Genomic DNA, 9,611 nt, shown 5'->3' with positions numbered 1-9,611 from the left:
TCCCTGCGGCCCTTGGCGCGAGGCGCCCCGGCTCCCGCTGCCGCCGGGCCCTTACTCGGTGCCTCCGCCGCTCGGCGGCTCTTCGCCTCGGCCGCCGCTCCCCTCCCCGCCGCCCGCGCCGGTCCGAGGGCTTCTCCGCGCGGCCTTCGCTCTCGCCCCCCCACCCGTTCGGACTGTCTCTCTTCAGCCGCCGTAACCACGGCCCAGCCCTCCGCCCCTCCTCCCAGGCCCCCCTCCCCCTTAATAACTCCCTCCACGCACCCGGGCCCCAGCACCGCCTTCGCCACTGCGCGCCCGGATGTGAGGTGGCCGCAGTGGTGCCGGGCGGAAAAGAGACACATTGCGGCGCGCTCCCCGGGCGCCGGCTCTAGCGTGCGCCCGGTGGCGGCGAGGCGGAGGCAGGGAGGAGATGGCGGCGGCGGGGAGGGGGCTGAGGCGGCGGCGGCGGAAGCCTTTCCCGGTGCGCCCAGGCGGTCGTCCCGGGCAGCCCTGGGGAGGATGCTGCGTTCCCACGCGCGCTTCGGGGCGGGGCGGAACGGGGCGGAACGGGGCGGGCGATGCTTGTAGCCGGCAGTTCTCGCCTGGCAGCTCTCGGAAGTCGATGGTAGCCGCGATGTGGGCCGGGGTCCGCGACCTGGTGCGGACTTGGGAGCGTTCGCACGGTTCGCGATGGCGGAGAACCGTGGGGCTTTGAGGGTTGCAGTCTGAGGCGAACCTGGGGGCTTTTGTGGACTTGTTTCTCAGGTTTTTCTTTAGTGGTGTAATGTTAGGCAAAGCCCTGACTTCTTTTGAGTTTTCTTTCTTCTCCTTTCTAAAATGGCTCCTGTCTATAATTTATGTGACTGTGTTGTTGCATTAACAAACTTGCCACGATTGCTTTTGATTGAGCTAAAGGCGACTGACAGGTTCATTGAAAGGTTTTTTTTTCCCCGCCCATAACCCGAATCTTTCCAGAGCCTGCACGGGAAGGGGAAGTGCGAATGTGTTTGGGTGAAAATGAGACGGCGGTTGTGAAGCGCATAGTACACAGTGGCGAGACTAGCAAATGGGAGCCCAGCAATGCAAACACAATTTCCCTACTCTGAGAAATGAGAGTAATTGCCGTGCTGGGAAGAAGCCATCAATAAAGGTTTGACGGAGATCACCTGTGAGCCCGGTCTGCAGGAATATTCCCACCCCCAGTTTCTGTCACGTGCGACCGCTCGGGATTTGTGTAAAATGATATAGGGGCGTAGAGGGAAACGCAGTTTTTCTCACTTAAGGGTAGAGAAGTCTACGTTTCTTTGAAGGGGCCTACTTTCTTTGAGCTTCACTTGTAAAATAAGGGGACTGGGCATTGAGTGGTTGCTAAGTTCCCTTCCTATGAGTCTTGGCAACAGCGAAAATTATGAAAACATTCTTCTTTTCGTCTGTAATATTGAATAAAATGTATGGTTTTTTGTTTTCTTTAATGTGTTAACTATCTTTGCAGGTAAGATGCAGAAGAAAACGTTTGCAAATTGGGCCCGAGTTTGCATCCCAGCTCTGCCACACCCTACAGGCTGGGGAAAATTAGTCCAGTTCTTTATTCTTAGCCTCGGTTTTCTAATCAGTAAAATTGGAAAGATGATAACCCAATTCACAGGGGCTGTTGTCAAGATTAAGAAGGATTAGGTGGGTAAAAAGCCTTATCCAACCTCCATGAAGCTCCTGTGTTGTGGTTTTTTTTTTTTTTTTTAGTAAAGAGTTGGTTGCTTTTTTTTTTTTTTCCTTTTACGATTTTATTTATTTATTTGACAGACAGCCAGCGAGAGAGGGAACACAAGCAGGGGAGAGTGGGAGAGGAAGAAGCAGGCTCCCAGTGGAGGAGCCTGATGTGGGGCTTGATCCCAGGACTCTGGGATGACGCCCTGAGCTGAAGGCAGATGCTTAACGACCGAGCCACCCAGGCGCCCCTGTTTTTTGTTTTTGTTTTTTTAAGGCTATTCAGTTGCAGGTAATCAAACAGTGCTTGTCTTATTATTTTAGAAATCGCGATGTTTTGGGAATCCAGGTTCTTCCTAAGGTTGAGGATAATGGTATAATCCTTTTGCTATCAGGAATAATGAAGAAGGCCCATTCTTTGAAGCTCTCTATATCTTGGTTCTGCTGCTTGGTGTGAAACCTGAGCCAGTCTTTTCATTTTTCTGGATCTGTTTGCTCTGTCAAGAAGGGGTATTAGTACCCACTTCTCAGGGTTTTAATGGAAATTAGAGATATTAAGAGCATTGTTCCGGTCATCTATTGCTGTGTAAAAAACCACCCCAAAACTCAGTGGCTTAACTCAGTATTTTGCACTCAAACCTGCAGTTTAGGCCACTTCTAGCTGGGACACGTGGTTTCTGCTCCATTCAGATGGGTGGGAGGCTTGGGGCTAGGATCATTTAATGGCTCATTTACTCAAATATTTGGTGCTTGATGGTGGCTGTCCACTGGGACTCCTGGAGCTTTTGGCTGGAATGTGTATACACACCCTCTGGCCTGAGCTTTTCTTAGCACATGGCGGCATTCTGCAGGCACCTAGTTGCGGAATTGTCTTTTCTAACCTAGCTTCAGAGTCACTCAGTGTTCTGCCACATGCCGCATTCTATTAGAAGTCACTAAAGGGAGGGGACTTGACTACTTTTGTATAGAAGTGTTAACAAATTTGTGGACATACTTTTAAATTACCACAGATACACATAAAATCTGCTCAAGGCATTGTAGCTACCATGATAGAGGCCTAGCCTGGAGCTAATTTCTTGGGCCCTCTGGTTTATCCTAGTTGGGATGCACTTTTCCACGGAGTTCTCCTTTAGCATCTTGTAGAACCTTGGTCTTAACTCACTTCTTATCTCTCAGAGACTCAATTTGTCCTTGTGAAAGGAGATGCAAATTAGTACCTGGGAATAAAGGTAATTTATTGAGGGAAGGTATCTATGAATGTCTTTCACCTGTGTCATGCAAAACCTAGATACTTGCAAGTCCTTGTTTCATTGTAGCTTTTGAATATTCTTGGTAAGAATGATAATTTGTGGGGCGCCTGGGTGGCTCAGTTGTTAAGCAACTGTCTTCAGCTCAGGTTGATGGGATCCAGCCCCACTTCGGTTCCCTGTTCAGTGGGGAGCCTGCTTCTCCCCCTGCTTGTGCTCTGTCAAATATATAAAATCTTTAAAAAAATCATTTGAATTCTAAATGCCCCTTTTTGCAATTAATTTTCAAATATCAGTATGAGAAGCCTCTGAGAATAAAAAAATATTTACTCTCGTTCTTTACTAAATATTTGTAAGATCTTAGTTTAGCTTCAATTGTTGGTTCAAAGTGTGGCATAGGGGGACTCAAAAGTTAAGTCATTTGGGGAAATTAGCAGTCCAAGAGCAGTAGAGAAGCAAATGAAAATAGCAGAAACTAGTAATTTTGAGAGCAGCCTCATCTCAGTTGGGATTACACCTCAGCTAGTCAGTGTCTCTCTAAATGGGCTTTTTTTTAGCGTTCAGTTTGTCTTGCTCTAAGGGTAATCCCTGGTTCTAAGAAAAGAGTTCAATGGTTTCACAGGTGTGTGGCGTCATGTCTCAGGTTAAGGGCTATAAAGAATTTAAAGGACTTTTAGAAGACCACACAACAAATTCTTTGCTGAGCCTCTACCCTTTCTGGTGCTTTACAGGTTTAATTTTATTTATGGGAAGTACTTAACAACAGACAACTGAAATCATGTAAGTGCTACTGCACTAGCTATTGTTACTCTATACTGATTTATGTTCTAATCTTTCCTGACAGGAGTAATTATTTACATTGTAACTCAAATGAAAATGCCTTTCATTCCTTCCTAAATTAGTCAAACTGACGGTAGTAAAGATACATGACAGGAATAAGGCATCAGCAAATCATCTAGAAAGCATAAAGTACTTATAAGAAAGACTAATTTTACAGTTAGTAAATATTAGCGTTAATTAGGACTCACTAAATTAGTCAACCCTAAAAGTTTGGTTCCCGTGTCCTGCTAAAGTGGAACTTCTTTTAAAAACCTGGTTTGGTTTTTTTTTTTTTTTTTTACAAAAATTAGCATATGTAGAATATAGAGCAAAAATGCAAACTACCTGTGTGATTTTTTTTTTTAAAGATTTTATTTATTTATTCGATAGAGATAGAGACAGCCAGAGAGAGAGGGAACACAAGCAGGGGGAGTGGGAGAGGAAGAAGCAGGCTCACAGTGGAGGAGCCTGATGTGGGGCTCGATCCCATAACGCAGGGATCACGCCCTGAGCCGAAGGCAGACGCTTTAACCGCTGTGCCACCCAGGCGCCCCAACCTGTGTGATTTTAATCCCGGAACACTCAAATTATTTTACCTGATATTTGTAATATAAAATCTTTCAAGCATTTAAGTACATAATGCTAACCTTTGCTCTCCACCAGATATCTCATGTGCTTTCAAATGTTTTACAAAACACAGGAGAAAAGCAGATAAAAGTGCCCCACCTATCTTCCCTTACCCCTATTTTAAAAAGATGATCAGAGTTTTAAAAAAATTAACACCTATTTACCAACAATTAGTGCTTGTTAACTACATTTTTAAAGGAAGGGTTCAGAGAAGATCCCAGCCTGGGATAATTTAAATTCGGAGGCGGCGGAACAACACCTTCCCCCGCCCTTCAGTTTGACAACCTCCCTGGTCCACGCATGCGCGCGCCCTACTCCTTAGGGGCTGGCTTGCACTTGCTGGGAACCATGGAGAACTAAGAGCCAGAGAGGCTCACGCGGGAGCCTGGAAGTAGAGGGGGAAGGAGGACCGTCGTCCGCGTGGGCCTCCAGATGGGAACCTCATCCCTAGTCCCTGCCGCGCGAGGCGTAGCTCGGAAGTCCGATTCGAAACAACTCCTACTCCTCTAAGAGTGGGTGTAAGAAGCTGAGCTCTGAGAGGAGCGAGGGGGCCAAGGAGACAGCCCCCCTTAAGGTTCCCCAGACAGTGCGTTCATCCGCGCACTTTGGAGCAAACTCAGCTTTGCAGGTGCCTCTCGGCTGCCAGAGGGAGGCGTGTCACCTATCGGACTGAGGCTGCGTGAACTCCAGAGTAGGGCGGAGGGGCGTCCCGCGCGCACGCCGCGTCGCCGTGGAGACGGGGGCGGGGCCGGCGCGAAACTCCTGTGCAGAGACGCGGGAAGCTGTGAGGCGGATGTGGGCCCGGCGGGTTGGGGGAGCGCGGGCCGCGTCTGCCCACTCCTGCTGGGACTTCCCGAGGCGCGAGGCAGTGTTCGGCTTGTCAGGTATGAGGCCGGGTCGAATCGTCTCCAGCCTCTGAGTGGCTTGGCTTCCTCGGTTTGGAGTCCGGCGGCGAGCTGGACCCCGAACTGGGCCCTGTGACTCCTCTCGGAGCCTCCGCTTCCTTCTCTATAGGAGTGCAGGCGATGCTGCCTACCCACGGACTGTGATTTGGGAGTGGAAGAGGTGTGAAGAGAGTGCGCAGGGCGTTCGGAACCCGCCCAGCGCGGTGCTTGCGCCCTTCTTGGCGGGTGCTGCTTCCCTTCAGCGTCTAGTCGCCCGGGCCCAGGGCGCCGCTTCCTCCCGCGCGTCTGGTGCTGCAGGCGGGTGCTGGTGCCTGCATCCTTGCAAGGCTCATTAACGTGCGCGGATCCGAATCAGGAGTTTCTGGATCCCTGCTGCGTGGCCGGGCCAGGGGCTAGTGTGCACAAACCTCGGGGGCCTCGTCTGAACCCAGAGGGCCCAACAGGGCAACAACAGCGAAGCCTCCCCAGCGGTAGAAGATAAATGCTTCGGTTTTATCTCATGGGAGGCGGTTCAGGTTTCTTGTCAACCTGTGTAGATGCATAGTAAATACTTGCTGAACGAATGGTGTTAGGGACCTGAGTACCACCCCCAGCCCTACCACTTAACTAGTGACCTCAATTAGATACTTCGTCTGTAAAATGAAATGGCTACCACCTGTTCGGGTGGTTGTTAAAAGGCAGGTTATTAATGAAAAGTGCTTCGTACCTGCTCCGTAAGTGGCTTTTAAATCTATTCGTTTTAGATTTCATGGTACCCGCCTAAGTGCCATGAGAGTATGAGGCTTGGTGTCAGGGAAGGTTTTCTGGAAGAAGTAGTTGAAACATTATGGGGCTTAAGATATAAATTTAGGTCTTTCCTTGCTTTTCTTTAGTAGGATCATTGATTTCTCATTGTTAGCAGCTGCAAAATACTGTAGAAACTTCTTTAATTTTTCAAGTTAACATACATGACTTTAAAAACCAATATTAAGGGGCGCCTGGGTGGCACAGCGGTTGAGCGTCTGCCTTCGGCTCAGGGCGTGATCCCGGCATTCTGGGATCGAGCCCCACATCAGGCTCCTCTGCTGGGAGCCTGCTTCTTCCTCTCCCACTCCCCCTGCTTGTGTTCCCTCTCTCGCTGGCTGTCTCTATCTCTGTCGAATAAATAAATAAAATCTTTAAAAAAAAATAAAAACCAATATTAAAAGCTTATAATAGGAAATAACCCCATGCGCCAGTTATAATTTCCATTCTGCTAGCTGTTTTTCCTGATCTTGGAAGTAAATATCCTTATGAGAGATATTTCCTGATTTTTTAGTTTTACACATAAAGTGTTGACTGTTACTCATGGAAGATAAGTGCTTAGCTTGCAGTTTTCCTTCCATCATCTCACCAATGTGGTTATGTGTTATTGTTAAATTAATGGTCAATGTTACACAACATTTCACAGCTGTACCAAGTAGAGTACTGCAACTGTTCTTTCTTGTACATCCCATTTTCTCTGAAAATTAATAATTATTTTTTCATTTGCCTACTACTCATGCATTAATTTTTTTTCCTGAATGCATCAGCATTTCTCATATGCCTCTCTAATTTTTTTGCAAAATTACTCTCAGAACTGTTCATTTCATCTTTTTCCTGGAGATCCTCCACTTCTCTGATCTGGTGGCTCTGTACCAGCTGTACTCAGTTCAAATCCAGAAACTTCTTTTCACGTCTATCTTGAGATTTGCTTGTTTTTGCTATTCTCTTATATTGAATTTGCTGTTGCCTCGGTTCCTTTTTCCCTTTAATTTGCTTCCTTGGTTTTTGGGATACGTTTTCCTTTACTAACTATTGCTTCGACTTCCTCCTCCTCCTCCTTTTCTTCCTTTGACAGCTTTATTGCTATATAATTCACATAGAATACAACTCAACCGATTGAAAGTGTTCAGTGGTTTTCATATATTCATTTATGCAACCATCACCATAATCAATTCTAGAACATTTTCATCACCCTGAAAAGTAGCCTTTAATGTTAGGAGTCACTCCCCATTTCCCTTCAATCCTTCCAGCCCTAGGCAGCCAAGCATTTACTTTATGACTCTATAGATTTATCTGTTCTGGACATTTCATATAAATGGAATCATGATATATGGTCCTTTGTGATTGGCTTCTTTCACTTAGCATGTGCCAGTATGTATCCATGTTTTAACATGTAATAGTACTGCATTTCTTTTTATGGTTGCATGATACTTCATTTGTATAGATTTACCATATATTTTTTGTCCATCCACGAGTTGGTGGACATTTGGGCTTTCACTTTTTTGGCTATTATTAATGTTGCCTTGAACATTCACATACAAGTTTTTGTATAGACGTTTGTTTTAAGTTCTCTTGGCTATGTACCTAGGAATGGAACTGCTGGATCAAATGGTAACTCTATCTTTTTGAGGAATTGCCAGTTTTCCAAAGTGGCTGCACCATTTTACACTATCACCAGCAGTGTATGAGGGTTCTACTTTCTCTACATCCTCACCAACACTGGTTATTATTTTTCTGTCTTTTTTTTTTTTTTAAGTTTATTTATTGAAGTAATCGCTACACCCAGTGTGGGGCTCAAACTCACGACCTTGAGATCAGCATTGCATGTTCCTCTGACTGAGCCAGCCAGGTGCCCCAATCTTTCTTTCTTTTTGATTGTAGCTGCCCTAATGGTTATCTCATTGGGATTTGATATGCACTTCCTTGATGGCTCATGATATTGAATGTCTTGTAATGTGCTTATTGGCCATTTATGTATTTTTTTGGAGAAATGTCTGTTCACATCCTTTGTCCATTTTATTTTTTTTTTATTTATTTTTTTTTTAAAGATTTTATTTATTTATTTGACAGAGATAGAGACAGTCAGTGAGAGAGGGGACACAAGCAGGGGGAGTGGGAGAGGAAGAAGCAGGCTCACAGCAGAGGAGCCTGATGTGGGGCCTCGATCCCATAACGCCGGGATCACGCCCTGAGCCGAAGGCAGACGCTTAACCGCTGTGCCACCCAGGCGCCCCTCCTTTGTCCATTTTAAAATTGGGTTTTTTTTAAAATTACTGAATAGTAGGAATTTTAAAAAATATAACCTAGATATGTCTCTTAGTAGATTTGCCAGTATTTTCTCCCATTCAGTGAGGTGTCTTTTCACTTTCTTAATGGTGTCCTTTGAAACACAACTGTTTTTAATTTCGACAGCATCCAGTTTTCCTGTAACTTCTCAAGAATGAGAGAGCTTAGGGGTGCCTGGGTAGTTCAGTCAAGCTTCTGTCTTCTGCTCAGGTCATGGTCCCGGGGTCCTGGGATCAAGCCCTACATGGGGCTCCCTGCTTCTCTCTCTCCCTCTGCAGCTCCCCCTTTTTGTGCTCTCTCAAATAAATAAATAAAATCTTAACAAAACAAAATGGGATAGCTTAAACTTTTTCTCCTTGCGTTGCGGGGAAGAAGTGTTTGATCTCTGACATTTGGCCTCTGTGCAGGATCTCTCATCTGAGGATTTGCATCCTTCAGTTTTGAGAGACTTTCTTCTTTTCTTTTTTTAAAAGATTTATTTTAGTGAGAGAGAGTGTGTGCATGAGCCAGGGGAGGGGGAGAGGGAGAGGGAGAGAGAGGATTTCGAGCAGATTCCATGCTGATGCCGAGCTCAGAGCCCAATACAGGGCTCAATCTCACAACCCTGAGGTCAAGACCTGAGCTGAGATCAAGAGTCGACACCCAACCAACTGAGCCACCCAGGTGCCCCCCCCCAAATTAATGATACATCTTTAATAACTCATTAAAATATTTTTAGATTAGAAAAAGTTTAAAGTTTAAGTTTCCCTGATTGTTTCATATTTTTTGACAGTTAGTTTGTAGTTAGTTAAAATCAAGATCCAAAATCAAAGGACATACATTGCATTTGACTGATCTACATCTTAAGTGTCTTTTAATGTGTAAGTTTACAACCCTTTCCTTTGCAGTTTATTCGTTGAGGGAACTGGGTCGTTAGTCCTGTGAAGTTTCCGACATCATCCATTTTGCTGATTGCAGAATCATTTTTATTTGTTCCCTGTATTTTTGTAAGTTGGTACTTAGTTGTAGATGAGGCTTGATGACATTTAGATTCAAGTTCTTAGCAGGAGTTCATCATGGGGTCATGGCACTCCCTCAGATTTCTTTGTTTGCTTTGGTCTCTTTCTTGTTGGAGGTCACATTCAAATGTCTTGTGATTCTTGATTGTCCATTCATACTTAAGTGTCAGCAACTGAGAAATTAGAAGCTCCCAGTGTCTGAGCAGGACTTGTAGGTTTGTGAGCTTCTGTCTAGGGGCCAGCCTGCTTTTCATTGAGGGAGG

At 45.7% G+C, this 9,611-nt stretch overlaps 1 protein-coding gene and 1 long non-coding RNA gene across 6 annotated transcripts in view; one reads left to right on the top strand and one right to left on the bottom strand.

The window, feature by feature from the left end:
• The window catches only part of EIF4ENIF1 (eukaryotic translation initiation factor 4E nuclear import factor 1), a 44,326-nt gene extending 43,915 nt beyond the window's left edge, over window positions 1-411 (bottom strand). For 4 of the 5 annotated variants that reach the window (XM_034639664.1, XM_034639668.1, XM_034639669.1 and 1 more), the window contains exon 1: window positions 56-211. The gene's annotated coding sequence lies outside the window, so the exon portion shown is untranslated. Of the gene's footprint in view, window positions 1-55; window positions 212-261 lie in introns of those variants that run through there. The other variant, XM_034639666.1, reaches the window with a different exon arrangement.
• Window positions 412-496: 85 nt separating this feature from the next.
• On the top strand, window positions 497-4,066 carry LOC117795307. Its single transcript, XR_004619280.1, has 3 exons — window positions 497-1,129; window positions 1,472-1,653; window positions 3,662-4,066. It is a non-coding gene; the product is annotated as an uncharacterized LOC117795307 (long non-coding RNA).
• Window positions 4,067-9,611: the final 5,545 nt, after the last annotated feature.

The sequence above is a fragment of the Ailuropoda melanoleuca genome, chromosome 12, assembly GCF_002007445.2.
Source record: "Ailuropoda melanoleuca isolate Jingjing chromosome 12, ASM200744v2, whole genome shotgun sequence".
Classification (NCBI taxonomy): Eukaryota; Metazoa; Chordata; class Mammalia; order Carnivora; family Ursidae; genus Ailuropoda; species Ailuropoda melanoleuca.
This window is presented reverse-complemented; position numbering and strand designations above follow the sequence as displayed.